The sequence below is a fragment of the Symphalangus syndactylus genome, chromosome 14 (assembly GCF_028878055.3).
Source record: "Symphalangus syndactylus isolate Jambi chromosome 14, NHGRI_mSymSyn1-v2.1_pri, whole genome shotgun sequence".
Lineage (NCBI taxonomy): Eukaryota > Metazoa > Chordata > Mammalia > Primates > Hylobatidae > Symphalangus > Symphalangus syndactylus.
Window position 1 is genome coordinate 73,491,732 of NC_072436.2, and position 27,817 is coordinate 73,519,548.

Genomic DNA, 27,817 nt, shown 5'->3' on the forward strand with positions numbered 1-27,817 from the left:
TTCCCACTTCTCGCATGGTTTGGTTTTCCACCTTCTAGGAGTCAATCTGAAGACCTGTGACCACAATGAGGAATTTCAAAGGGGATCTTCTGTACTGCCTGGATATTTTAAATGGACAAACAGATAGCACAGGAAGCAGCCCAGCTCCAGATTCTAGGCTTGCAGATGATGATGCTGGAAAGGGGAAAAGAAACTTAAGTATCTCTGTAATATTTGTTTGAGAATTGCAGGAATGTGCCATCTCCTCTCCACAGGGAGAAAAGATCTATGATGGAAGGTTAAGTATGTAATTATCTTTTCTAATACTCTGATATACCACAGTATATAGGAACATATAGAGACCAAGACCAATTCTTTAAAAGTGGAGTGAAATTCTTTGTGGAGAGCAGTTCAGATCTTGAAGACCTTGGCAATAATTCGCAAACAAGGAAACTGACATCTAAAATGAACATGTTCCTTGGCCTCACAGCCAGACAAAAGCAGAGTCAAGATTAGAACCCCAATTCTAAGCTCTTATTTCAATGTTCCTGTATTGTAGCTCTCTAGGGAGCCCAGCCTTCCAGAGGGCAGCTCCTTTTGAAATGATGTTCTTTTCCTCACCAAAATCATCTCTTCCCTAGGTACTGTCTCTTGACAGTGGCTAAACTGTCCAGGCATTTAGAGTCATAGGTTAGTAATCATCCAGTACATCCTTGCATGTATTTAGAGAAGATGGTCTTCAAGGTTTTGGTATAAAGGGGTCATGAATTAGGGGATCAATTTTGGGAGGCGATTACAATTCACACAGTTGTTCCTCTTATCAATGGGGTGAGGCAGATTTGTTCCAGAACTCCTGTAGATGTTCAAGTTCCTTATATAAAATAGCATACTATCTGCATGCAACCTATTCCCATCCTCTAATAATTTAAAGCATCTCTAGATTACTTACAATACCTAGTACAAAGTAAATACTATGTAAATAGTTGTTACACTGTACTTTTAAATTTGTGTATTTTTATTGTTTTATTATTAGTTATTATAATTTTTTAGTATTTTCTATTCCAGGTTGGTTGAATCTGCAGAGCAGGGACCCACAGATATGGAGCACCCACTGTTTATCAGACACTGAGCTAGGTATTTGGGATGCCACAGAAGAGTATCAAGAATCACCCCTGCCCTCAAGCAGCTTTTAACCATTGAGCAGACACCAGGGAAGGGTCAGAGGAGCAGAGCGGATGGAAAAGGATATTGTGAGACTTTGACAGAAGTAGGAGTAGGAGAGATATGGGAGGAATTGGACTTGTTTGGCCTTTTAGGGTTTTCAGCATAAATCTTTGGAATTACTGCATCAATAGTTTATGTGTACTTACTTAAGGTAAACTCTATTCTGATTTTTTTCCCTAGATTTTTTGGAAAGCATGTTCAGAAAGCCTCTTATCTTCCCTAGCACAAAGATTGTTTTAACTCTAGCTTAAATAACAATAGTAAAAGTGATCAGGGTAGCTATCATTTGTTGAAAACTTACTGTGTGCCAGACCCACTGATAAGAACTGTGAGTTAACAGATGATTCATTCATGGCCCAAAGGAGCCCTGTCTTTCCTGAGTTTTCAAGTTCTATACAGAAAGGTCTCCTGTTTAGCCTTGCTAAATTTTGCACTGAGGAGGGGGCCTACCTTGGGAGTCCCAAATGAGTGATACAAAGCACAATTCATAAACATGTCCGACAACTTCCTGAGGAAAGCGCTTTCCAGAACCCACACACCAAATCAAATAGTTAAGAAGAAAATGAGAAAAAGGTTTTAATTTAAATCAATTATACTTTTAAATTATTTTCTTCACACAATTTATTAGAAGAAGAAGAAAACCCCCTAAAGTTCTGAAGAAATATTAACATAACATGCCTGTAACTCATGCTGTGTTTAATGAGAGGTGCTGTTTTTCCTGCCATGGGGCCATAGCCCAATGAGTGATGGCTCTGAAAAGGGTCACATACATATTCATCAAATTCGACATGCACATGTAAACTGGTTTTAATAGGCCATGACAGCAGAAGTTGTGTCGGGCAAATAGCTGCATATGTGCTCCTTTCCTCCACTGGCACATTTAGCCATTAACACTCCGGTATCCATGGATGAAATATTAGCTTGTTAACTTCAGGCCATCAGTTGTTGTTGATTCTCAGTAGCAACTGAGGGAAGAGATCCCCTTTGCTACTTTATTAGGGGAGAAGCTTGAACCTCAAGATGCTCATTTTACTTTCATGGTGTCATTAATACCATTTTGTTCCCTGAACTTGGAGTCCAGAAGATGCATGAAAATTGTTCTGACAAAAATTGATATTATACCCAGTTCAAACCCACAGATGGCATGGGACAAAAATTGATATTATATCCAGTTCAAACTCACAGATGGCATGGGTTTTAAAACTTTTTCTTAATACATTTCAATGCAAGATCTATTTTCTTCAACTGTCAACCATTTTGAAGGTTATCAAAGCATGCATGGCTATTGGTTAAGTGGATATTAGCAGCAAATATGCATCCTTCTAAGACTCTCTCCTTCGTTTTTTGATGAATACATTGTCAAGTTCAGAAGTGAACTAAATTATCACAGTGCAACCAAAGCTACACTCGATTCATTTAAAAAAAAAAAAAAAGGACCCTCAAGTAATAAAGTGAGACGTCTATGCTTTCTATAAGCTACCATACAAGAATAAGACCCAAAACCCATTATTTCAAGACACTCAGGCCCTGAGTTAACATTGATAGATTATCTTTTTGCAACCATCTGGAGGCCCCTCGCTACCTCAACCATCAACTGTTGGATACCTATATTTAGTTAAACAGAAGAATCTTTCATGGACCATTTACATTTAGCCTGTTCTGTCAGTCAAGTTTCTTCCTAGATTGAATTGGTATTTTGTTCTACTTTCTGTTAAACAAACAGCTGTATATTTGAATCACCAAGGTATTGGGTCTAACCAAAGTGATCTTTACATAACATGTTGAGGAAGAGTTTCATAGCTTGGAAAGAAATCTGTCATTCATAGTCAATCACATTTTATTACTGCTCTGTTCTTCCTCATCCCCATCCTTCCCTGCTTCTTCTCCAAATCAGCGACGAATCTTTGCCCCCCAAAAAAAAAAAATTCTGCCCTTTATTTACCAATAAGTGTTTCAGATCTTCAAATGCTTAAAATAGGATCAACTTTAGTTGCCAAGGTAGTAAACAACACAATAAAATAATTTATCCACTGATAAAATTATACTATATGGTGAGAAAATACATTTAAAAAGTAATTAGTTGGATAAATTAACTGGATATTTGTCTCTTTGTCATGAATATATTTTCCTTGGCAGAAGGAAGTATATGTAGGACGCCTGCTTTTTTTAGCTTCCCCATATTTAGTTGTGAATGAAGAATACATTGGATCCAACCCTACGGGTATTATATAGGGAGCAATTTTCTTAAAAAAAAAACCCTACAAACACTCCAATATCAGATATTGTACTTTTCAAGTTAGAGGTGTCAGATCTATTCTGGCTTTTTCAATGGAATATATTTGTCTTCATTCTTAGACTTGGTGTCTTGGGACAAGATAATTTAAGGGAGACTGCGATTAACATAGGCCAGCTCTCCCTTCTAATATATGAGTGGGCTCAATACAATGTATTCTAATGCTGCGTTACAATACAGTGATTTTTATACCCCACCTTCCATACATTTAAGAGTTGTGAGTGACTTTACATGTTTTGAGCTACTGTCAATTGAGAAGATTATCACTATGTCAATAAGTGGCATAATGTGTGTTCTATATTTTGCCAGTTCTGGCTTAGGCTCATTAGACCACCGCTGCCAAAGAAAACAGGGCACAATTTGCTTGATTTCTGCTTTTTTAGAAAAAAAGGCCCTCCATTTCTAACTGTTTTAATTACATTTCAGTGCAATTAGGAAACTCATCCCTAGAAAGCAAAGTTGCTTTCTGTGACTGGCGAGCAGAGGCAGAAAATGAAAGGCCGGCTCTTCCTTGGCACTGCTGCTCATCACTAAGAGGCGGGAATGACTGGTGCACTTGGCTGATTCAGGAAAATGCCATCTGGTATAGATTTCCTTTCAATTCATTGGGCGGAATTCAGGATCATGGGCAATAATTGAAAGCTGTTGTCTTGGGGTGATATTTTATTTAGTTCCTTTCTTTCTACTTAGCTTCTGGAAACCAGGCTGTCTGTGCTCACACACGTCTACTTATTCTACCTGTATTCACACTCCTGACAAATCCCTCTTAAGCTAAGAGTGCACACCCATAAATAATGTGCAGTTTGCATTTATTCTTCTCCAAAGTGCTGTAAACATCAAGGCCTACTTATCGGAGGTGTATGCGTGGTAACAGAGGGTCATTGAGAACTAGGGCCAAATGAATTGAAGTAAGCAGAATGAATGGCGCTGTTGGTCATAACTGAACGCTGTGTCTGAATTGAGTCCACTCAAAGTAGATCACATATGACTTTAATCCACTGCTCTGCCCAGCTTTCTCAGAAGATAAATCTGTCTCCAGTTGTTATTTACATATTATCATTTTACTGTATGTCACTGTCATAGTTTCAGACTTGAGTAAATCCACATTTAAATAGCGATTTGTCTCCTTTTGATAGTAAATATTCTCGTAAGTGGTGGTTAGGATTAAAGGGAATTTGTCGGCAGTAGGTAAAAGGGGCTATTTAGGATTAAATGAAATTATACACTCAGTCAAGAGAGCCTTCATTGGGAAGCCCAGTCCAGCAGGTGCCAGTTGTCCCACAAATTCCCCCTTTGAAGGTACAGTGATAATTGCCTGAAAGGAGAAGAAGAAAAGGAGGGGTGGAGGAAATGCATATACAAATGTTCTCGGCTCTCCAGACTCCCTGGGAGGGTGCAAATCCTGCCCCAAACAGCCCTGGAGACGCCACCACTTAAAGGTTAGCAAAGAGTTCTTTTGAGGTGACATTTAAACCTTTAATAGCTCCCAGCCAGCTTAAGCAGGAATAATTTTCTCTCCCTGAAAGCTGGGAGCCAGCACTGCTCAGTTACCTGTCTACAGAGGATGTCAGGGTGTGGAGGAAACCCAAGTGGGGCAATTTGGGAGGAGGGGGCGGAGCCCGCTGGTGTCTGTGGGCCTTGTCCTCCGCCCTAATTGCACCAAAGGCTGAAAAAAGCTTCAGGTTGCACGTTAGGCCCTTTCTGAGATTAGCAATTATAATATCAGTTTCCCCCAAACAGGGCTGACAGAATGGCTGGGGGAGCAGAGGTGACTTAAAGTTTAGTAAGTCTCGGGGAAAGTTTACTGTCTCCTGCTGTTTTCTGGCCCACAAATTTGGCCTTTCTGCTTCCCAGCACTGGCCACAAACAGTAGGAATCCTTTTCAATCACTATTAGCAACACTTCATTTCTGTCATATTTGACCCTTGGCAAACTACAACTCAGTGAAGAACATTCTTTCCAGAAAGGAACCAGACATCATTCAGCTAGAGACGATTTACTGTGGGACATGGAGCTTATTTGCTTTTGTTGAGCCCCTGGAGCTACTCAGCCTGTTAAAATGGATTGTCCTTTTGCACAGCCGTGCCGGTGGGAGGGTCATTCCTGAGAGGCAGAGAGAGGGGTGGAGGCCAGCCCTGGTCTTTATCAACTTGTCATCTGGTCCCATTGCCCTGAGCCAGGATCTTTGGAGTACACTGCCTGCCCAAGTAACCTATTTTGCAGCTTGTCTTGAAAGCAAGGCATATGTTAGGTGGTCAAGAACATCCCCTTTCTCCTCCATGTCAGGGCCATAGTGGTGTCTCCTCCAGTTTTTGCTTATATTTAATTTGCTTGAATATGAAGAAAGAAAATAAAAGCTAACCAAAACATGAAATCTTGAAAATGACTTCAATCAACAGAAAGGCACATTTCCCCAGCTTTTCCTTATATACTACATGAGACAGCATTTGGATTTTTAGTCTATTTTTTTTCCTCTCCCATCCATTGTCTACCATGGGAATTTCTAAGCAGTGCTAAGAGGACCCTGACTCAACAGTCTCCTCTCCCATCTGGGTATCTTTCATTGTTATTAAAGAAAGTGGGTAAAGGGGAGTTACTATTTAATGGTACAGAATTTCTGTTGGGGATGATGAAAAAGTGTTAGGTGTTGATAGCGGTGATGATTCTAGTGCATTGTGATTGTACTTAAGGCCTAGAATGGCTAAAAGGATAAATATTATGTACACTCACAATATAATATTAATCTAATGTTAATATCAATAATTAATATTAACTCAGCCCCTATATGGCTGAGATGTCTGACTGGTGCTTTCTTTCCTAGCATCTTCTCCTAGGAAGCAGACGGTCTGCACAGTGACCCATAGTAAGGAAGGTTAAGGCAGGCACAAAGAACCAACCTGTGCTTGCTTCAGATGGAACTAGGAACAGAGATGGGACAGCCAGAATTAGAATGCATGTCACTGGGCAGAAACATGGACAACCCACTAAAACATGACCTTCATGGGTGTGGAACACTCAGATGGCTTACAGGCTGCAAATTAGGAACAAGATAGGCCTAAGTAAAATTGATGGGAACTGTCTTCTCGTAATAACCCACAAGCATTTAAGAGGTGAGAGATATGGATTTCCAGAAAACCACACATATTTGGGGGAAAATAGGGGTCATTCTCCAGAGGCTTTGATCCGTTAGGCATTTCACAAAAGGTGGCCAGACCATGTGGATTCGACAACAGAGGTGCAAACTGGGACCAATTAATTTACGCTGCTTCATGTGGGAAAGGCAGCAAGGCCTGATGTGTCCATTGCTAGTCTTAACAAAAAGTATTTGTGCAATGTTAAAATAGTTTATACAATTTATGAAATCAACAAGTGATTTGATTTTTGCAAGCACCAACACCCCTTGAATAAGCTTTTTTGAATTGCTCTGGTCAATCCTTGTGACTTGTGTTTTAAGTACTCTTTTTAAGTTCAGGACAGTGTAACATTTAAAATCCAAGCTGTATTTTCTTTTCTTTATAAGAATTTAAGCATTGGGCTGATTTTAGGTCTGAAGCTTTCATTGATTCTAGAGTCAATCATGAATGCCTAGCCTAGACCTTTTAGAAGGATTGCTAATTGGTTGCGACTCATTACCTGGAGCTTTAAGAATGGCTAAAAAGAAGTAGCCCCATCTGAGGAGAGCCTTCTATGGTCACTTCAGCCTGGAACTCATTCCCTTTCTCTCAACACTTAACAGTGTTTTGATTATTCATTGGCAAATAATCTGCTAAACTCAGGGGAATCTCTGAGGTAGCCCATGGAACATACTGGACACAGAGAATCTGGATTTCCCAAGGCATCAGTGTGCTTTGGGGCCATACCTAGAAGCCATGCATCTCAAATTCTGTGGTTTATAAAGTTGAACAAATCGTCTCTACCTATCTGAGATAGAGGAATGGACTAAATGTGAGGTAGACTTCCAAGGGACAGGACCATATCAGTAGCAGATTTACTTTATTCAGAAAGGGCAGCCCCTCATATATATTACGAAAATTAAATCACTCATTTCTCATATTCCAAATACTACCACAAATGAAAGCTGGCCTGGGACTCTCCCTGCCCCAATCTTCACCGAGACCCTAATGTGATAGATATGATGCACAAAGGGATGGGACATGGACCCCCACCTCTCTTGTGCTTATAAAGACTGATAAAAAGAATGATCTCAGAAACTGTTTCAGAACTCTTTGACCACTCAACCAGATGCAGGAGATAAAAGAGATTATAGAGGAAAGAGGATTTTTTTCAAGAAGAGTGGGGAGGATTTTTTTTTGAGAGAGTTTCCAGTGTTGTCATTTCATCTTCCCTTCCCGTGGGTGAGTGGAAGGGGGTGTTCGTAGTCACATAAACCAAGTGAGCAGAGTTTCAGGAAACTACTTAGCACTTGAGCCGGGTCCCTGACTAATGCCTGACTCTTGGGATGGTGAATTTGTGTCTGTCTGTAGCCTCAGGCATCCCGAGGGCCCTTTGTGATTGCAGGAATGCCAGCACCTCTCATGTGATCTGGAGAAGGCTGGCTGTCTGCGTTGGTGGTGAAAGGTTGTGGCGGAGAGACTGGCCTGCACTTTCTGAGTTGGCAAGACAAGAGATGCAAGTGTGTCTCCCATGAATCACATGAGGGAGGTGTGGAAGAGAAGACCAGTGTGGCATTGCATTGGGTTCTGTCCAATACGATCTCCCGGAGCAATGACACACTCAGCACCCACAAAGTACAGGTGTCCCACAAGGGGCCAATAAAGTCCTTTGGGAGGCAGACTTGGTATTAAAAGTAGAATTGCTACTTTAAGAAACATGTGATGGTATAAGTGTCTAATTTAATTATTAATAAATTTATGGATCAGTCTTTTACTATGTTTGAGTCAATTTCAAATAATTTCTGTTTTTCCTGATGTGACAATTACATAATTCCATTAATGTGTTGCAAAATAGAAGTAACCTGAAATACAGCAGTTTAGCAATTTTCTTCTCAAGAAGTTTCAGTGACTACCTGGAATACAGTTTCATCCACCAGAGTTAAGAGAACTTCAGGAGTAAAAGCTCTACCGAGGAATCTCTTAATATGATAAATGGGTGCCCACAAGGAAAGAATGAATTTAACAGTACTCCAGATCCAGAGAGCATGGTACTTCTCAGCAAAGTGGCATTTTTCTATCCCCTTACCTCTCCCCACTCTCTGTCACTCCTACCTTCAAACTCTGGGTAGGAGAAAAGCCACAGGTGGAGGCTGGGGGAAGCTGTCTGTGGAGGGTGGGGGAAGCTGTCTGTGTAAGCTGAGACAGAGTACGATAGAAAGACAAATGCTTCCCACACACTCACTGTTGCAGGGTCTCAGCCTTAAGCAGGTACAAGCCAGAGTTGAGAGGCAACTTAAAGGTAAGTCAGGCTTTGGAGTTCTGATGTGATTGGGTCTTTTAATTATTTTGTGACTTGGTTCTCTGACTTAATGAATTGAAGTGACCCAATGACTCTTTATTATTAGACTATGACCAGAATTGTTGCGAGTAGCCCGAGTTTTCATTCAGAGCAGAAAAAGTGAAATAAAGTTGAATGGAAACTGCCACTCCATCTCAACTTACCAGTTATTCTACCGACAGCAGTACCATTAACAAAGATTTCTGTATTAACGAGGATGTTAGGGCCTAAGACAGCAAGTCAGGGTCTGACAGAAGAAGGAAAAGAAGACACAAGAATAAAAATGAAAGCACTGACCAAGCCACAAATGGCTCATGAGAAAATGTATAAAGTCCTTCAGGAGGCAGACTTGGTGTTAAAATTAGAATTGCTACATTAAGAAACATGTGAAGGTATAAATGTATAATTTAATTATTAATAAATTTATGGATCAGTCTACTTTTACTATGTTTGAGTCATTTCCAAATAACTTGTTTTTCCTGATGTGACAATTATATAATTCCATTAAAGTGTTTCAAAATAGAAGTAACTTGAAATACAGCAGTTTAGCGCTTTTATTAGTGCCAGTCGGGTACTACTCGATAGTCAACCTGCCAGATCCAAGTGACAATAAGCATGTAAAGATGATGACTTACATGTGTATCCAGTCATCCTAACTCCATTATATGCTCTGTAAGGCAAAGAACCATGTTTTATCCTTTGGCACTTAATAAATATTTGTCAAATAAATGAATGATTAAGTAAATGAATGAATAAAATATGCAGCCAATTATGCATATCATTTTGATTCCCATTCTTTAACAAAGAGAATTCTACTTGTACCTAAATTACCAAATAATTGCCTTATTTTACTACCTGGCTAGTAGAACACTAGCTATAGAAATACTGTTACTTGAAATTGATTTATTTGCCAATTGTCAATTTTGTTATATTACTCCATCTGTATTAGTTAATGCCATTGAAATAAATGCAAGTCACAGAGCCAGATGAAATGAAAAGTGGGTAGATTGAGTAGCAATATACCTTACCTAATTATTACACTAAAAGTAAAAAAAAATGTACTGTAAAAACTGGTTTTATAGCTTTAAAGACTATAGCTAAATATTTTTTACATTGTAATTTACATTCGTCACCTATAACAGAGGTGATAAGAAATGTAGGAAAATAATTCATTTTTCAAGCGACAAAGTCATCTTCCTAGTCCCAGGAAACAAATAGGAGGTCGGTTTTTCTCTTCTGTGGACTAACTTGCCTCCCAGTGGGCATGGGAACCAGGGAACCATTTGCCTCCTATCCAAACAAACCGTATATCAGAAGACTTAGTGAATAAGTTAGATTTTCAGAGAGGAATAATGTTGAGATGCTGTTTTGCTTTCCCTAGTTGGATCTGCCCTACATGGATAAGCCAGCATCTCTCTTTTTCCAGAATAGGCCTTTCCAGGAACAAAATATTAAAGGGTGAAAACCTGCCAAATATAATTGGTAAGAATCATTTTAGTCTCAGATAACTGTTTTTTTTTTTTCTCTAATCTTTCTCAGTTGTAGCAATATGATTTTGTCAAAAACAACATTGGTCAGATACTCTATGAATCCTTTTGGGTCCCCGTTAGTAACACTTTCTTTCCACCAAGCTTGACCACAGCAAACTGCAACTGTACTCTCAACATTCCTTTGAGAAAGCAACCCAACATTCAACTACCACAGATTTATGGTATGAAAAATGGCATTTCTAAGGACCTTTGAAAAATGTTAAAAATGAACATGGCTTTACTGTTATTTTCCACAGCAGGAATCTAAATTTATAACTACTACTTCTAATCAATTTGGGAACTGCTCATAGAGCTAGAGAAAAAATAAGTTCCCATGCCGCATTCTTCAGTTATCATTATATATTACAACTGACTTTCCACGTCACATTGAATAGTTGCCACTGGAAATGTGTAATTTTCCACATCCTTTTGTTTTAAATTTTCAAGGGATCCTATTACCATCCTATGCCTAGGAGCTAACACATTTGTGTCCAGGGTGGAGAGCTGTTTATCTTCTTCAAAACAATTTTTGTTGCTACGTTGTGTAAGTGTAGATGGTTTTTTGATTGGTTATTGAAAGCCAAGAAATACGTTTTGAAGCAATTTGTTTCTTAGAACATTTTGTCCACCTCATCACAGTGATAGGTCTATGAATGCTCTATTTGCAGTACTAAGAAAGATAATTTATATTCTACTAGTACCTTCATCCACTGCAACCCTTTATTGCCAAAGTGGGTCAAACATTTGGCACTTGAAATGTTTAGCACTTAAAATTCCAGATAGACTAGTGATAACGTGACTTAAACACAGACAGTCTTTTGAAAAAAATTGAAAGAAAAAAACTTTAAAGTTTCAGCAACACTTCATAGACATGAAATTGATCCCCAGCCCAAACAACTCTATGCTCCATTATCATAGAGTAAATTTCAGAGCTATTTAGGTAGAACATAAAGTTCAGAGAGTCATGTGACCAAAAACTCCAAGAGCAAGTAAATGCATGAGAGGTCAAAGGGCATGGAGCTGAAAGAAACATCTGGATTCCATCTTTTGAACTTTTAATGGAAACACTGATCACTTGGTGCACATCTGGGGGTTTTGACAAGAAGAAAAGGTGGGTTTTTATGTGGGGGCTTGCTGTAGTTTATCATCCTTCCCTTGTGCTGCATATTAATCTATGTTAGTTATAACGCTGGTTATAATATTTGGGATATCTTAGAACATTACTGAAATTATGTTGTTTGATTATCTCTTCCACAGAGTAAGATTTTGCCTTTTTTAGCTTCTTTACTTCAAGTTTTGCTCTAACAGGAGTATCCCAGAAAAAAAGTTAGGGAACTCACTCATCTGTGAAGACTGTACTTTCCCTGGGGAAGCTGTTCTTATCCCTCAGCAGGAAGAACTTTTTTTTTTTTTTTTGAGACAGAGTCTGGCTCTGTTGCCCAGGCTAGAGTGCAGTGGCAGTGATCTCGGCTCACTGCAAGCTCCGCCTCCTGGGTTCACACCATTCTCCTGCCTCAGCCTCCTGAGTAGCTGGGAACTACAGGTGCCCACCACCATGCCCGGCTAATGTTTTGTATTTTTAGTAGAGATGGGGTTTCACCGTTTTAGCCAGGATGGTCTTGATCTCCTGACCTTGTGATCCGCCCTCCTCGGCCTCCCAAAGTGCTGGGATTACAGGAGTGAGCCACTGCGCCCAGCCAGGAAGAACCATTTCAGAAAACCCAGGGAAGTGGCCTGTAGCATCCAGCCAAGGTAGCTCACTACCTACACCCCAGATTAACTCTCTAAGATATCTACATATAGAAAAAAGTCTCAGAAAAATCTCAAAGAGCCTTTAAAGCAAGTGATCTGGCTTTTACCACATTGTTCCTGGGTGAAAAATGTGTCTCAAGCACAAATAAAAATAACACAGATCTCTTTGCTGGAGAGTTGCAGGGTTTTACTCCCTGTCTATTACTAACTGGGATACCATAAGCAAGTCACTTAAATTCTTTAGACTCTAGCTTTCTCATTTGTAACATGATGGTCCTGGACTACTTGTTTCAGACTAGTTTGTTTTCAAGCAATATTTTATATGCATTGATCATTGTCCTGGATCTGGCACTAAAAATAGCTTTTAAAATTTCTGAGTGTTTAAGGATTATTTTTCAATTTCTGCAGCACTATCCCATGCCATATTTCCCTTGATCTTGTGGGCAGATGTGGCAACTATTATTCTCCCCATTTTGAAAGGCGACCACCAAGGCTTACAGAGAGGTGAGGTACCTCATTAGCACCCATCTACTGGCCACAGAAAGGTGATACATTTCCTTCCAGCACAGCAATCTTTCCAGGATGCAGGGTGACTTTCATTTCCTGTGATTAACTTTATGAAAATGAAATTCCTCATCAGCAAGATCCATGCCACAGAAAAGCTTATCAACTGATGGATGTTAACCAAGGAAGTGCTCCCAGAATTCTGAGCCAAGGCAGTGGGGCAACTGCTATTTTTTAAGAAGGAAATAGACAAATACACAAGAGAAATAATCAAGCTGTAATAGGACACCTTTTTAAACTGGAAAAGAGCCTAGTTTTCCGATGTAAAAAAAGGCTTGCCATTAACCAGTCAAATTTAATGAAACTATGAGCATCTGAACATAATGTGCCTTTTTAAAAAAAATTTTAAAAGTAAAGAAAGATCTTATACTTACAGGTATTAAAATAAGGGACTGTAAAACATAGGGATTAAGAATTCAGGGTTTGGGATCAGAAATGTAGCTTTGCCATTTACTCACTGTGAAACCATCAAGTTTAAAAAGGCACTAATTGGCATTCATAATAAGACTCGTGAGGATGTTGCTTTCATATCTCAAGAGCAGGCAATCATGCAAAAGGAAAATTTTACTACCTGGAATGTTTCATTGGAGATGAAAATTATGATTCATAAATTTAAAACACATAGGATTGTGTGATCAACACATTAAATACTACTGAAAGCTGAGTAAGAGAATTAGAAGGTAAGAGGGGGAACTCTTCCCAAAATCAGAGAAAACATGAGTGTATTTACATGATGAAATAAAAGATGCGTGACTGAGGGCAGATGTAAGAGCTCCCTAAGGATTCTACAAGAGGTGAAATAGTAAATGGAGGAAAAGCAATAGACAATGAATTAATAGACAACTTTCTTGATTTAGAAATATTAAAAAATTATTTCAACAAGATGCATCAAATATTAGGTAAAATTAATGAAAAGTAATCCCCCAGTTAGCAATCGCTGAGCAAAACTATTGATTTTTGAAGATAAAACATCCCATTACTGTTCTGTTATCTTCAAAGAAAAGATTATATAGATGATAGATAGATAGATAATGCTCACCCATATATGTGTATATAAATATACGAACTATAATAAACATGTAAATATCACATACATATGTATATAAAATTATCTTCAGATTTTCCCTTTGAAATACTAAATGCCCAAAGATAATTGAATTACATCTATTTACAGGGAAGACTATAACCTAGAAATTCTAAATCCAGACAATCATTTATGTGTGTGCAATACTAACAGAAACATGTAGGAAAACAGATATTCCAACCATATATCCAAATGTAAAAACATTACTTAATGATTGGCTTAAACTCACTGGTGAAAGTATAAAGTATCTGGAAAGGAAAATGTGAAAAAAAAAAAACAGCAGTGAGTATTTAAGATAAATAACGTTTAAATAAATGTTATTATGGTTATAAGCCAATATAAATGTCAAAATAATTGTTTATAAAGAATACACATCATATAAAAAATGAACAACCATTTAGATCTAAGATTATTTAAAAAGAAAACTTGTAAATTAGGCAGGAAATTAAAGAATATAAAAGCAATTTATTTTTAGATATCTCAAAAGAAAGCTCAATATCTACCTTTCATTTCTGACAGGTGAAAACATGGAGCTAACTCAGACTCTAAATATGTAGAATTTAAATTACTATATGTAAATCATTACTAGCATAAAAAGAATATACAGATTTCAAATCTCTAGAGAAAACTTAAGGGACAAACAAGCAATAGTAAAAGACATTAAAAACTAGAAGAGAGGATAATAAAATAGCACAAATGAAATAGTGGATGATATTACTTCTACTCTTACTTTTACGCAACTACCATGACTACTACTGTTATTGCCATTATCGTATAATGGCTAATACTTATTGAGTATCATGTGCGAAGGTCTTACCTAAACTCATTGCACTGCTTATAGATATTGAGAAATTCGTCCAAGATCACATAGCAAGTAAGTATTAGAATCAGGATCCAAGATGTAGTGTAACCTCAGAGCCTAGTTCTCAATGCAGTAAACATGCCCAAAACAAATGATAATAAAAGTTTTAAAGTATGTGATGGGTTAAAATGTGCAACTGAATGCAAACTAAAAGAATACAGAGGTGGAAACAGCAATGTAAAATAAAGTTGCATTTGAGAAAAAACATATTAAATGTCACACAATTTTATATTGATAGACTATATAATCTTTTAAAAATTAAATATTTTTGACACATTACAAGTGAAATTTCAATGATGGTATTAATATACTTACATAAATAACAGAAATCCAAGTTCAACCAGAGAAAATCAAAAGTGACACTGAAATTTTTATATGCTTTTCTCAATTTTTCACAAAACAAGTACTCGGAATAAAATAATAAACTGACTTGAATGATCTCATCACTATTTTTAGACCTTCGAATCTAACTTTTAGTTATCAAGTGCCAATGGTACATTTACAAAAAAAAAACCACATTCTAGTCACAAAGAAAATCTCAAGAAGTTCTTCAAAGTAATAATTATTTATGCTTTGTTTTTTAATACCATGCAATAAAACTAGAAATTAATTGCAAAACACAATTTGAGGCACATTATGATTCTCATAAGCAGAAGAAAAACTAAAGCATCTCATGGTTTGAAAGAGTTCGTGATTCATTTACCTTCAGGACATCTTTTATAAGAGTCGAAGAACTTCAGAAAATTCTGGCAACTGAACTTGACTCCAGAAAGCTCTGGAGATTTCTAAAAATACATATTCCTGGGCCTCAGCATAAATTTACTGAATCAGATTTGCTTTGTGTAAAGCCCAAGACGCTGTACTTTTGCCAAGCTCCCGCGGATTCTTCTGCAGCCCATTAGCACCAGCCATTGCACCAGGTATTTATTTGAGAACTACCAGTCCAGGTAACTTCTAAATAACCAAATGGTAAATCTCAGAGGCACAGTGGCACAAAGAACTGGACGGACTCAATAGATTGGAAGTGCTCCAGGCTTTTTATTACAGTGTTTAAATACATGGCAACTATCCTAACAAATTCCTCAATGCAGAAAGAACTAAGTTACTGGAGCCTTTCAGTCGTCAAGTCTCCTTGGGAAGGAAAAGGCTCAGTTCAACCCAAGCTGAAGCCTTCCCTGAGGAAAGCTGAAGGATTGGCTTAAGATGAGGCTGGTTTAAATTCAGATTCACAAATCAAGGGAAATGTAATGGTATGAACCCAAGGTAACTAAAGCAGAGAGAGTGTGCATGAGACACTTGTGGGCTGACGTATACCTGCTTTGCCCAGCACTAAAACTATCCTTATGGTAACTTGACTGAGAAATTGATGTCACTCTATAGTGTTTTCAAGGTCAAGCCGCAAATCTGGGCTGTGTGGCTAAAGTGCCAGAGTGCTAAAAAATTAGCATTTTTATTCTAGAAAGAAAAAAATAAAGCAGGGGAAAAGTGTTGTGGCAATGGTGTTTTACATGAAAATTAAAATTCAGTAATTATCAAAGTATTTAATCTGGTAAAAATTAAAGACTGCCCATTTGAAACAATAAAAAGTAGTGCATACAATTATAAAGATGAGAGTCCCCAAATTTGGAATGTTACTTTTACACTTTAAGATGTAACTCTACTGAATGAAAAAAACCAATACGCTCTCTTCCCCCAAATCAAATAAATCAATATAAGGAGCCTCCAAAAGAAGCTTCTTTCCTGTTCAATTTTAGGTAACTTCAATGATATAAGTTAAATATAAATAAAAAGTTCTATAAGGACTGACATGACAGAAGGCTAACGGAGTTTGGAGTTCCCCATAATGTGTGATTGTATGCCATCTCTTGAGAATCCACAAATGTGTGAAGAAAAACCTCTTCCCTCAAGAAATGTCATTCATTATACCAGGTAGATATGATTCCCATTTTTCTCATGCACAAGGATATTTGTCAGCTTTACCTTAGGCATAGGCCCCACTGGTAACACCTGTTATGCCCAGCGTGAAGGGTAGCCTAAAGCATCTTGCCAGGAGAGCTAGGTACAGATGGTGGCATTAGAGCAGGAACTTGGGAAACCAGAGCTCAGCATGAAGACATTGCTTTGCCACCCTGGGTAGGTGGTCTGGGGAAACCAGATTCAACAATACTTGGCTTCTCCCTATTACTAGAATATACTTGCTCTTACATGCCACTGTCACCCTTCTACTCACGGTGACCTCCCTCATCTCCTTTCTTGACCCACTACTACTCGTCCTTCCGTGTTCTGTTCCAGTGTCCTTTTTCTGAGCTATCTTCACTGCCTCCCTGGGCAGTCAGTACCCCACTCCTCTTAGCAGCATAGCACTTGGTATAGCATCTCCCATCACTCCGTGACTATTTAGGGTCTGTTCCCACTGCTGGATGGCGAACGACTGCATTGAATTCATTTGTATGTATTCCTAATCCCCAATCAGGGCCACTGATTCCCCAGAGGAGAGTTTAGCAAGCTTCTTGGATAATGTGAGGAGGAGTGAATTGCTACATGGATGCTACTAACCAAGGACTCTGGGATAACGTAGGCAGTGACTATAATAAGAAATGTATGTAGGAGAAAGAGAAGACAAAATCTCCAGGGTGAGAGTTGGGCTGCTCATGTTGTGAGAATTCTGCAAGGTTTTTTAAAACTGGAAATGCCTATAGGAAGATTTTATTTTTAAAGTACCTTGGCAGAGCCTACTATTAGAGTTTGTAGGTGCTTTTGTAATAACTTGTAGGGATTCTGGAAAAAGATTTCAGATATCTTCTAAAGAGAAATTCAGCAAACATTTATTGGACACACTTTGAGTGGACTTTAATACAAGGAAGATGTGGTGAGAGGTGTCTTAAAATGAAAGAAGAAAGAAAAATTGAATGAGTTCTTTGACCTAGGAGAACTTCAAAGAGACCAATGATTACTTGTTACTCATCCATCCATTTATCAAATATTTGCAGAGGACCCACTGTCTATCTGCCAGGTACTGTTCTAAGAGTGTGGGTAGCCCCCATCCCAGGATCCTTCTGATGCCAGGTACACTGGTAGGGGGTGATTGGTTTAAGTGTCTCGTTCTGAGATACGTGATTCTAGGGAATACTTTAACCAACTTCCTTTTGCATTTTATAGTGAAATTAAATAATCAAGTCATTTTTCGAGATCACAGTTTGTAGAAGAGTTAGAACTAATATCTGTGCCTCCAGGGAGCAGTGTTTATTTTTTTCCAGTTGCCTCTTTTAGCTGACTCCATTTTTTTAATGATTCCATACAGCAGTCACCCATGGCTGCAGCAGAAACTGCAGACAAAAACCACGAGGAAAGAAAGCAAAGAAGGAAGAAATAAAATCAGATGTAGAGTTGCAGTGCCTCTCTTCTAAACGCCGCATAAATGTGCATTTAGCTCATGTTTATTTTTACATTCTTCACCAGAAAATGGCAACTGCAACGTCTCATTCCTGATGGTAGCTTCAGGCAAAGAGGAGGCATAAGGAGAGAAAGATGCACAATAAACAAACAAGCAACAAGCGCTTTCTACACAATGCAGATTTCAAAACTTTCACCCTGGTTCTCAGCTACAACAGTCTCAAAGATTTGCAGCAAGCTCTAGGTGATTACTAATGGTTTTTCCTGAATTCCAAATGTGAGTTGGGATAAATTTATCTCCACTTAACTAAGAAAATATAGTTTTGTTCTCAAACCTAAAAGTATATTTTTTGCACTATATGCATTAGAAAGTCCCTTGTGATGGAGAGCATTTGTTTCCACCACATTGAGTTGGTTTAATCACTTGTGGATCGTATTTTATTAGACTATAAGAAATATTTTCAGCCGGGCGTGGTGGCTCACGCTTGTAATCCCAGCACTTTGGGAGGCCGAGGCGGGCGGATCCCGAGGTCAGGAGATCGAGACCACGGTGAAACCCCATCTCTACTAAAAATACAAAAAATTAGCCGGGCGTGGTGGCGGGCGCCTGTAGTCCCAGCTACTCGGAGAGGCTGAGGCAGGAGAATGGCGTGAACCCGGGAGGCGGAGCTTGCAGTGAGCCGAGATTGCGCCACTGCACTCCAGCCTGGGTGACAGAGCGAGACTCTGTCTGAAAAAAAAAAAAAAAAAAAAGAAATATTTTCTCCTCACTTAACAAAACTGAAGCATATGTGAAGAGAAGATGGATACACCTCAGCTGATTTCAGCTATCAGGCATCCCTCAGAAATTTTCATTCTAGATTATTCCTTTGAACAGTCAAGACTTATAAGTGTTATTTGACGCCTTCCCTTGATGTCTCAAAGGCATGTCAAACTCAAAATGTGAAAGGCTAATCACACGGTTCATACTTCCACTTAAAAGATCCCAGAAGAATGCTTCCAGTTCAGTGAGTGAGCTACCAGCCTTCCATGTTTAGAAAACCTGGGGGCATTCTTAGTTATCTCCACTAGTTCAACTCTCTTACTCAGTTCACCACTCATCCTACTGATTTTACCTCCCAGCTATCTCTTGCATCTATCCACTTCCGTATCCACTGTGATTGCCACCGTAACGCCTAGTGAGGTCTCATAACCATGAGACCAAGCCATTTATGTCCAAGCCACTCTTCCTACTGCAGTAAAACAATCTTCTCAAAATGAAAATAGGATCATATTGTTCCTCTATGTAAATATTTTAATGACTACATTTTGTTTTTAATAGTAAAGAGGTACTCTCAGGGAGGTCTCAAAGATGACAGTCAGAACCATAACATTGACCTTGGTCTGCATCCCTCTTGCCACAGTGCCTTTACACATGCTGGCTCCTCAGTCTGGAAAGCTAGCTCTTACATCCTCGATTCTTGTTGCCCTGTTAAATCCTTCCTCTCTTTTTACTTCTTAATTATCCCTTATTTAGGAGGAGTCTTCCTTGACTTCTATAGACTGAATAAAATATCCCTATAATAGACTTCAAACATTTAGAATACTTCTCCTTCACAGATATTTCTCCTTCACAGTTTTTACTACAATAGTAATCATGTAGTATTTTTGGTCTTATTTGAGTAATGTTTCTTCTTTGCTATTCTCTAAGAGAAAGGCTCATATAAGTTTTTGACAGATTTTATATCACTTAGATCTAGCTTCATTTCTGACATAAAAGAGGCTTTCAATAAATATTGGTTTAATGGATGAATAAGTAAACAACATATCCAAAGAATGAGTAGTCAATAGGCACTGTCAGCGAAGTCATTCAAAATGAAGCTAATTTTTCATGTTATGATCTGTGCAGATAGAAAGATACACATTGCAGGAGTAGTTGCCTACAAAGTCAGAACATGTGGCTTCACACTAGCATTTCTTCTTGGTCACTTACTGGCTTTGTGCAGGGGCCTGTAAGTGCCTGATATTAGTTTCTCATCCATAGAGCCAGGGAACAATCCATTCACTGGGGGCAATATGAGAATTATATGACATATGTTTGAAAAGACTCCATGATCTGGAAACCCCAGTCAATCTCGATTAAGAAGCCAGAGGACTGCAAAGACCTGTAGGAAACTGTAGAGAAGTGGGTGAATACAGCCTTGATTCCTTCTTACAAAGGGCCAGTGAACTGTTCTCTAGAGTTTTATTGGAACACGGCCACTTGGTTTGATTTCTTTTTTGTCTAGGGCTGCTTTCATTCTACAACTGAGTTGAGCTGTTGTGACAAAGACCATATGGTCCACGAAGCCTAAAATATTTACTATCTGGCCCTTTGCAGAATATATTTGCCAACCCCTTGCTCTAGAGTATTGTTATTGTTACTGATATGGTTTGGATTTGTGTCCTTGCCCAAATCTCATGTCGTATTATAATCCCCAGTGTTGGAGGAGGGGCCTGGTGAGAGGTGATTTGATCGTGGGGGCAGATTTTCCCCTTGCTGTTCTCATGATAGTGAGTTCTCATGAGACCTGGTTAGTTTCTGTATGCCTCACTTTGCAGAGGGGAAAAAAGTACATACATCATAGATACATTGTGAGGATAAAATTAAATCATATATGCAAAATATTTAGTCCAGTTTCTGGCCCATAGTAAGCATTTCTTAACCATTACTATTACTATTATCCTTGTAGCTGTAAAAATTATAAAACATATCATTTTAAATAAAATTAATATAAATGTTCCTTTTAAAATAAATTACTTAGGTGCTGAGCTCTGAAATATCTCAAAGAAGTAGCATATCTTTTAAAAATCCCCAGCTACTCTTAAATAAGAAAATCAGAAGCAACCCAGTATGTGCAAATATAAGGTACAACAAATATATGAAAGGAGCACAAATGATTTCAGAAAAAAAACCTCTACAATAACAATTTTACATTAAAGGATTTTTTTTAAAATCATGATTCCCTTCACTTTTACAGTTATGAAGCTTAGACACAAATTTGTCTCCAACTTATAGAAAATTTCTGTGAACAAATTTGTCTTCTAGCCTTACAATTCATTCCTTTGCTCTAATTATCTATAAAACTTTATAGATTAGATTTATTGTATGCTACGTTTTCTTATAATATACATCAAATCCTCTTTGGGTTGAGGCAGCAGATGAGTAAATTAGTTCATGTTGTTCTATAAATGCATGTGAGCGATTGAACCTGATAATATCACTTTCTTTACCCATCAAAAGTCTACCCAATGGGTGGTAGTGATGGTAGTGCAACATTTTGAGAGTATTTAATGTCACTGATTATACACTTAAAAATAGTTAAACTGGTAAATTTTATATTGCATATATTTTACCACTATAAAAATGTCTACTCAGACTTCTGGCTTAATTAAATAATACTTTTGCTATAAAAACCCACCCAGATCCCCTGAGCCTGAATTAATCAGCCTTTCCTGTATATGTTGGGCCCTTGTTTGTTCTTCTGTTATAGATAGAGCTTCTCACATTGCAATTATATCCTCTGATGTTTTAATCCTCTTCTGGGCTATATGTTCCTTGAGGGCAGGTACACATCAGTCACCTCTGTATCTCTCTCACACTGCTGAGCACACACCAACTGCTTGGTAAATATTTGCTGAAGATGGGCAGAGAGGAATGGAAGAGGGTGGCAGGGGCTTTCAACATCTGCCCCAGTGTCATTGAGGTGCAGCAGAAACAAAAAGTAAAGTGATTTCCATTAGACAGTGCTGTCCTCAGAAGATGCTCCAAACAACTGCCCCCCATTCAGTTTCGCTCTCATCTGAAAATTGACATATGTGGTCAACAAATAAGTACATCCAAAGCTCTTTGATAACAATCCATGCAGAAGATTTTAATCATTTATGGATCTCCATCAAAACACTGACAAAGACATGGGAGAAAATATCACCAAGCCGAACAGGCCAGAGCATGGCTATGGCAAAGTAGGTATCACAGGCTGTGGAAAGGGCAGTCCTTGCTGTACTCCAGCCACTTGGTGCAATTCTGGATGTAGGCCCACTGTTGCCAGAGCTTCTGACTTTTCTTTAAGCTGAAAATTGGCTCAAAATTTTAAAAACAATATTGCAGACCAAACAAAACATATCTTTGAGAAGCGTGTGACTTGATTCTAACCCTTCACATACGATCACAAATACATTCAGAGTATCTGTTGTACAAATTCCTGAGGACATATTCTTTTGAATTCAAAGAATAATCAGTACCTAATGCAGAAAACTATTTTTAGAATTAAATGTGTTAACATGTAAAAGTGCCTATTAAAATATATGTTTCTGTTTAGATGCCCAATAAATATTCATTTCCTCTCTTCCTTTCCTCTTTCCTGCTTTTTTAATTGGGAGAAATGGTTCTTTGATTTAATAAGAAAACAGGTAAAAGGGAAAAGATGCACTATTTTACATAAAATATGCTATTTTTTTATATCAAACTCCATACCAACTAAGCCAATACATTCCACTAAGCCCTTCACCAGTTTAGATCTCTGCAGACTTGCTTTGACTCAGAGAAGGCTGATTTGTAACTGGCAGTTGGATTTTTATATGAAAATGATGTTTCCAAATAAGTTTAAAGATGCTTGAAAACATCCTTTTCTCTCCAATTATTTAAAGAGAAAAAATTCTCATTTTATTTATACTATCAAATTATCTATAGATAAAGTATTTGTTGGACAAAATAAAGCTTTGATTCAGTTTTCTCTGAATTACTGTGAATTTCTCATCCAATTCTATGCAGTTTCAAGGTATTCTCTAAAGCAGCAAAAAACTCACATAGTCCCAAGACCAATTATTTCCCAAATCATTAACAACTGTATTGTAAGCTATCAATTGTAGTATGTGGGCAGCATTACCAAAAGGAGATACCATTAGAGTCAGAGTGTAAACTTCAAGTTTATTTCTCTTTTAGAGCTGGTTAAATATAGACAAGTTATTTAAATCCTAAATAGCTCATTCCTCATCTGCGATATGGGGTGGATTGTACCTCTTTCCCAAGTTTATTGTGAAGGCCAAATGAAATAAAGTTTGCAAAATTGTCATATAAACTGAATAAGGTTAAACTAATACATACCTTGCTTTAAGTGGAAGAGACAGCTAGTTATTTAGGATAGGTGTCCTGAAATAGCTCTGTTGATAGTAGTGTCTTGACATGTGCATGAAACTCATTTTGTTTGTGATTTCCATTGAGTAGCTGGTCCAAGTGTCATAAGACTTCCTGCCCTACAACCTCACCCTTTATACATGCAGCATGGACATAAACTAAAGTAGAAGGGGAACTTATTGTTATTATTACTGCCAACAACACAGCAATAACAAATATTTACTGAACATTTCCTAAGTTTTAGCCACTTAGCTAAGCACTAGACACACATTGGTTCAAGCCACTAAGACTTAGAACAGCTTTATGTGGTAGATATTATAATCTTCAATTTATAAATGAAGAAACTGGGATTAGAAATGGGTGGTACCTTGCCTAGGGTTATTCACTAATACATGGTAGACAAGAGATTCTAATTCTGGCAAAGCCAAAACGAGGCCACATCAATGGGACAGCAGCATGGTGTAGTGTTCCCAGGAAGACACCTTTCCAGATAACTGAGATGAATGCTTCAACTACCAACATTTTTGGGAGGAGGAGGGGCCCATATTTTTACATCATGTCTGAATATGGTCTTTGCAGTGAAGATAGCATCAAAATCTTTTTTGAAAACATTTTTTTTTTCGGAGGGGCCTTGGAGATTGTTTGGTCTAACCCTCTAAATCTTCAGATGCCATGACTGACACAAAGTTCCTTTGGCTATGATATAAATCAGCAATGCCCCAAAGGAGCAAAGTGATACGTAGGAACTTCTTTGCAGTAAATGACAACACATCACTATGGTCTTTTTTATTCTAAGTTTCTTTTGTTTATTTATTTCACGGTTTTCTTTCTTTCCTCTCATTTTCAAGTTGTCATGTGTCACTTGCTCTGGTCCTAAAGAATGTGCCATTCACACCTTATGTTGCACTACTTATAATTTGCTATGAGATAGGAAACCAGGTAACTCTTTGACTGGGTGTCAAATTAGGCGTGAATGAATTCTGAGCAAGCACCTAAGAAGAACTCTTAAAGAGTGAAGTGCATGTGCTTTTGCCAATAGATGTGGCTTCCATTTTGGTTTCCCTGATAGTTTTCAGTGATATCTTGGAAAATTCAGTTTGTCAGAGAAATAAATGCCATATAAGTGAAAAATTGAATACTTTTAGCAGTGCACATCTCAAAAGAAGATGTAAGTCATGCTTCCAAATAAATCTATTTCCTCTTCCAGTTTCCTCATAGCAATTCTTAGAGCTAGCCAGCTCTACCTGCTCTCTTTACATTACTCTCTCCTGTCTTTTGTATAAGTATAGTCACATCATCCTTTACCCTTTTACTTCGGTTGTCATTTTCCAGCTGGAAAACAGCAAATTTGATCATTCATACAGAAACAGCGTCTGTTGCTAACCCCTCAAGCTGGTGTACTGGTTTCCTTTCTTGCAGCCAAACATTCAGGAACATGTGTTTATATGTATATCTTTCCCTTTATATTAGCAATAAGTGGGTCCTTAAGGACTATATAATGAGAGAATGCAGTTTTCTGGCCTGATAAGTCCCCGAGCTTCATTACCAAATTCATCTTACGTGTCAGCCATTAAATAGCTTGGCATTTTCCTCTCTCATCCATGCAGTATCATTTAATTTCATCTAAATGGAGTTTTCTCTATGCCATAAACATCATCATCTTCATTGCCACCACCATCAAGAAGCATTTATTGCTTGCTGCAATGCATATGGTGCTATACTCAGTATGGTTCTACACAACTCCATCATCATGGCCCTCACCCATGGGAGTCCATGGAGGACAAGGGGACTACTCAAAATAGTGAGATTTGAGTTGAAGTCCAGATCCCCTGCCTTCCCCTCCCCCCACACACACTTGAACAGCTGGGTTAGCTGGAGCAGAGCATTTCCCATTTCTGGGTCATGCCTTATCTAAAAATAAGACAATGAGTTACATTCTCTCTATGATCCTGCACATTGTAATGCAGATTCAGCTGCAGCCATTTTAAGAGGGGAGGAGATTGGTAGAGGAGGGAATTGGTCTGCAACTTTAAACAGCTGGCTATGCTCAGAGAGGTAATTAGCCACTGAGTCCCAGGTCAGAGTTGTCTACAGGAGTTTGTTCATTTCCTTGACCTCAGTGTGGTTTCTCTATGTTCTCAACACCTTCTGTCATTCTTATGCCACTATTTTTTTTTCTGACCTTGGCTCCCTTCGCATTTTCTCTAATTCCTGGCTTTCCCTCACACCAGTTCCTCAATCTCTGTTTTCTTACGTTTCCCAGGCACATGCAGGGACTGTGTCCCTATTAGAAGATTAGCCTTAAATGGTTCTAAAACGAAGCTCCTGAGGCCTCTGGGTCCCTACTCTGGAAACTATGTCTGATCTTCTTGAAAGATGGCTGGGACCGAGCCTGGTACATAGGTCATTCAGTCGAGTCACTAATCATTGCACTGAGGATTGAGGACTGAGGCTTATCACATAGAAAATGATCCTGGGCAAAGAAGTAGGGGAAATGGGAAAAGGAATCCCAAACGATTTTGAGAATCAAGAATAATAGAGAAACAGACAAGTCCAAATAGTGATTATAGAGACAGAAGTGGAAGCAAAAACCCAAAAAGCATGCCCACACTGGGCACACAGAGGAACACAGGAGATGTGGGCAGCAGGAGAGAGAGAGAGCAAGGACATAATGGATCCAGAAAGGAGTTCTGGGATTTATGTCCCAAAATGTATCTGGGGCCAGGAGAAACATTTCATCCCATCCCTGCTTGTGTGTGAATTAGATTGAGTCAAAAGGCATAAAATCAGGTAGATAGTCCTGATGTGTAAACAATAGCCGAATAGTAATAGTAACCAAATTATCCCCTTAATCATTGTAGTTAATTTGCATTGGCTCTTCATGACTTTGTGCTAATTGCTTGCTATGCATTATTTTCTCACTGAAATTACTCAACTACTTTTTTGTTGCTATTGTGGTAAAATATACATAATATACCATTTACCACTTTAACCAATTTTAAGCATACAGTTCAGTGGTATTAAGTACATCCACAATGTCATGCAGCCATCACCACTATCCATTTCTAAAACTTTATCATCATCCTAAACAGAAACTCTGTGCCTATTAAGCAATAACTTTCCATTTCTCCTTCCCTCCAACCTTTGCTAACCTAACTCTTCTACTTTCAGTTTCTATGAACCAACTACCTTCTAAGAGTAGCCATAAAGGTGGAGTTACAACATGCTTAGTGAAGTTCTAAAGTTAACATGTAAAGCAGAAAACATAAACCATCTATATTCTTACTGAAAAGGCGTAGGGAAGAAAGGTATGTTAATGACAGAAAATATTTCTCAAAAAGAAGGGCCCAGCCAGTTGACCTCCATCACTGGTCAGTGGATCCCCAGGTATAGATAGCAGCTTATGCATTTAGGATCCTATTGCACAAAAGTGTATACTGTATCTTTAAACAGTAGAAGCACACTAAGCTACTTGAAATACTTATATCACAAGAGGACCTCAGGAAATAAGACAAAATGTGGAAAAAGCAGATTGCTATCTCCTGTCTCATGTTTACCAGGGAAAAGACATTGAGTTCAATGGCAGATGGAATCATTCTTGCAATTTAAATTATTGTTCTCTTCCCTCCTCTTTTAACAAACATATAGTGTTGAATTCTTTTACACTGAGTGTGTAGGGTTTAATTCATTACTATTGTTACCCTTTTTATATTGGTGAGGCATAAATAAGCTAAGAAACTTCCCCAAATTCACCAAGCTTCATGAATACTTAAATTTGTGCCTTTAACCATTGCCCAATATTGCCAGATAAATGGTTATGTATTCAAGCAAATTAATTTTTTTCAATATTCAATTTTTTATTTTCTTTTTAAAATTAATCAGGGAATCTATTGACCAAGAAAGCTTATAGGAGGCACTTTTGAGTGAAACTCTAAAATTTCACATCCATTTTTTCAAACTACACAATATGTAAATCTCTGGACTCCAGGGGCCAATTGTAAATTGGTTTCAAATACCACAGAGCACATAAATCTTCCTCCTCCCTTCTTCATCTCCCTCACCCCATAATCTACTCACTCTTTGACCTCCCTACAAGAAGCATGACTGCCTTAAATTTAGAGTTTTCCCTTTCATCAAAAAATGCACACTTTAAACCCTAATCTTATTTCAGAGAGGGGGTTAATCAGCCTTCTTAGTGAGCTTGGTTACTGCCTCAGGTGAGAGGCGGCCCACAAGGAAGTATACTGCCAGGCAGACACCACTGATTGGAAGTTGGGACTCAGAACATTCAGGAATGATTTAGGAATGCAGACCAATTTTACTTATTTGAACTAGCCAAGGGGAAGGTCAGGCTGAAACCATTAAAAAATCTAGATAAGGAAATATTTTGAAGAAATACTGTTTTATGACTCCCAAATACCCACATTAATTTCAGCTCATCTAGGTCTATCCATTCATGCTATTGCCGACTGAAGGTTCTTAAGGAACTGCTTTGAGAAATAGATGAGACTAGTTTCTAATTGGCATAGCT

The 27,817-nt window shown here is 38.2% G+C and overlaps 1 long non-coding RNA gene across 1 annotated transcript in view; it reads right to left on the reverse strand.

Moving 5' to 3' along the window:
* LOC129461822 (uncharacterized) overlaps positions 1-27,817 on the reverse strand; it is a 65,734-nt gene that overhangs the window by 3,023 nt on the left and 34,894 nt on the right. Inside the window, exon 4 of the long non-coding RNA XR_008650698.1 lies at positions 23,257-23,444. This is a non-coding gene — a long non-coding RNA (uncharacterized lncRNA). The remainder of the gene's footprint in view (positions 1-23,256; positions 23,445-27,817) is intronic.